Here is a 3890-nt window from a genome sequence, read left to right on the forward strand (position 1 = left end):
AGATGGAATTGGGCTTGAATACTAGCTCTATCAGTCATGGATTATGTAGTCTCAGAAAAGCTGTTAACTTCCCCAAACACCAATTTCCTCCACTCTAGAATGGGAGCGATGATAATAGCTGCCTTGTGGAGCTGTAAAGTTGTGAAGGATTAAATGTGATTCTTCAAGAGAATTCCCACCTAGCACATAGTATCTCTGGTAAATACTGGCTGCCTTGTGGCCATTGGTTTTCCTTAATGAAATTACTTATCTTCACATGTTATCTCCTATATTTGAGGGCTCAGGACATAAGTCCTTTCCATCATGTCACAGGTTGATAACTGTGAATAGAGTACCAGAGTCAATGGACTTTATAAAAAAGCTGTAAACAAAGTTGTGACCCATAAATTTATCCATGATTCTATCTTCAGCTTTTTTAAAATAATATAATAGCTTATTTTTACATCATTTTGTGGCTTTTTCCATCTCAGTTGTAATCCCCGTGGGCTTCCCATCACCAAATCACCCATGTGCCATCACCATAGTCCAGTGCATTTCCCTCCCTCCACTGTAACATCAACTTTTAATAAAATGTTTTGAATATTTTTCCTTCTATGTTATTTTTCAAATCCATATCACCACCATTTTGATAATATATATTACATATATAAATATATATATATTCCTTTTGAATAATTTCCTCCTCATTTTTCTTTCTTTGCTATGATACCAATCCACCATGATGGCAACTTTCTAATGTCAGTAACAAAGTTCTACTGGGAAAAGTTGATTTTAGTCATTGTAATCACAAAATCTCAGAAACTATAATGAGAAAACTAAAGTATTTTTTTCCTCAGATTCAAAAAGAGCTATCCCAAATATCATACATTAGGATATAAATTCTTCTATTACACTTTAAGAAACAGTTTGCTCCCTAAATAAATATGTGGGTAAAATATGTCAGTTTCATAGGTGGAGGCAGTTTAGAACACTAGAATTGCAAAAGGAAGGAAAAAAGCATGAACTTCATTAAAATGGATTTCCCTCGATTATTTTGTGAGTGAGAATGTATTCCTTTATTAATAAGTGAAATGAAGAGAAATGTCATGAGTTAACATTTTTGAGAGTTATTATGTTCCAGGCACTGTTCTAAATCTTTTATATCTATTAAGTCACAACAATCATATGCAATGGAAATTGGCATATTCATCTTACAGGCTGAGGGAAAGGAAATTCCTCTAGCCTTAGAGAGGTGAGGCACTAAGCTTACACAGCTAGTATGTTGTAGATCTGGGCTTAAACTCAAGCAGTATGAACATAGAGCTTTCCCTTTTAACTCCTACAGAGCCCTGAGTAAAAGTTAAGGAATACCACCTATCAGACAGCATCTAAAATTTAGACAAACCATTTCACAAACTAACATTATGAAATGATCTATGCTCTCATCACATAGCAATTTAAATAGTTTTGCTTCTAACTAAAGATTTATATTGTACATTAAGAGAGTAACAAGGTGTTTTAATTCATTGGTCTTTAGACAACCTACCAAACATTCAGTTTTTTTGTAGTGACAACTGTCTTAATGAGTCATATTTTTCTTCCAAACAGTTGACATTTTTGCCAAAAATGAAGATGAGATTTTTCTCCAAGTAGTCTAACTTAACTATAAAAGACTTTTTGGAATTCTTCATTGCTTTATTCTATTTAATTCACAAATTCCCCTGGTTTCCCATAGGTAAATAAATTTTAAAATCTTTTTTCTCTTTGGCTCACAGGCACCATCTAGTGAAAAAACAAAATAATTGCAGAACAATTCCTGCTGACAATTTTGTATTAGTGAAGCCCTCATTAACACCATTTTATCTATGTTCTGAAACAGAATAAGATTTACTTAATGTAAACATTACTGAGGTTACTACTGAAGTTCACTATATTATGTAGGTCAAGTTTTGTTATTATTTTGAATTTTGAGAAGTTGAATATTCACTTCTTTCTATTTCTTACTCCCCCTTGACTTCCACAGCCAGAGACTATGTGTCTTCAGACAGCACTTTAAGGGGCACATTTCACTGTATCAAAACCCTGAGTGGTTTTTGAAGTTTCTGTAACAGACCATTCCCTATTTTCTTGATCCCCCTTTCCATTTATCACATTACAACTATATATTATATATCTTATATATGGATTTAATATTCACGTATTTATCAAAGAGAATCTCTGCCCTCGAGAACACACAATCCTGTAGACTTGAGTGAAATAAAGTATTATAGGTGTCATGATAAGAGTACCCTGTACAGTAGAATCCATCAATTCTATCAGAAGGGCTACCGAGTAGGCATCACATTATAATTGCCTCAGAAGACATGGAACACATCTTAGTCTACAGTAGGAGCTCTCTTAGTCAACTTCCAGTTAACAAACTCAACACATTAACCAAAGTGCTTCATTAGGACTGTAAAATATATTGACTCATACCCCCCGCACACTGAAGGCTTCAGGCTGGAAGTCCTTGTGAATACACCATGGGCTTCTATTCCTACTGGCTGAGCTGGCTGCTTAACAAGAGACACTTGGGTTGTTATTCCAAATATATTTATGCCAGTCTGAGTTTTAGTTACACAACATTAATTACACAATTAAGTAAATACTACATCAATCAATCAGTATGTTTGAAAATTGCTGTCAAAAATAGAATACTAGGGGGGAAATCCTTTAAAAATCCAGGACTCTTGCATGATAATTTTTTTTTTTTTTTGGTTCTTACCCTCAGTTTTGAAACATGGACATCTTAGTTAATGCTCATGATAATGTTTTATGTGACAAAGACAAGTTAGAGTATTTATTTATTGATGCATACAGAACTGGGGTACAGGCCAGAGGTGTGGTGGGTGAGAGGATTCACCAGAGACAGAGTTTGTAGAAGAACAGGCAGATCTACTGAATTCCACTACTAAGGAGTACAGCAGGCAAGTCATGCAAGTTCTGCCATGCCACATGGGTCACCACCCTGGCCAGGGATTGAACTCATGCTGCAGTGGCTGTGATAGCTTCATAGTGCTGTACTTTACAGCATCCTTAGGATTTACAGATTTCAGAAGGAAGTGAGTAAAAGTTAATGGAAGGATTCGTAACCAAGAATAATATAAAGGGAACTCCTGGTGGCTCAGGGGTTAAAGCCTGCCCCCCACTGTAACACAAGTTTGATCCCATAGCCAGGGAGCTGACCCAAATGGCACAGCAAACCTCTCCTGTCCCACCTGTTGCTCCCCTCAGCAATGTATTTAGTAGGTCCTCCTGTTCTGCTCCCCATTCTGTCTCTGGTGAATACTCTACACATATACATGTACCTCTGGCCTATACCCCAGTTCTTTTATGCATAAATAAAATAATTCTTTAAAAAATAATATAAAAAAGAGGCACAGAAATACAGAATAGAGTCCAAAAACTAAGAGTATAAGGTAACCTCCAGATTGTGGACAAATATAGGAAATCTGGCTCTTTAAACTGTGGTTAGAGAAAAATGAAAGCTACGAGTCTTTGTACCATGATAAATGATACCATAATAATGAGGATCAGTGACAAAGCTGACCTCCTCTAGTCCTTTTTTTTTTTCTTTTTTCTTTTATAGTGAAATTTAGCTGGAAAAGGTAGAAGAGAAGACTTTATGAAGAACCTACAAACTCTTCCAAAATGTGCCCATATGAGACTCATAATGTTGTTTCCAAGAATAATTTCAAAATGTGCCCTGAGATTGCTTAATCCATTGTTACAATCTTTGAGGAATCAAAAAAAAAAAAAAAAAAAAAAAAAAAAAAAAAAAAACAACAAACAATTATAAACCAGAGACATTTTATGGGTGGAGAGGGGAACGCTGGAAGCAAATATTGCCCTAGAGAACTGCTAATCATCTT

This window comes from Condylura cristata, unplaced genomic scaffold, assembly GCF_000260355.1.
Source record: "Condylura cristata isolate star-nosed mole 26May11 unplaced genomic scaffold, ConCri1.0 scaffold00007, whole genome shotgun sequence".
Classification (NCBI taxonomy): Eukaryota; Metazoa; Chordata; class Mammalia; order Eulipotyphla; family Talpidae; genus Condylura; species Condylura cristata.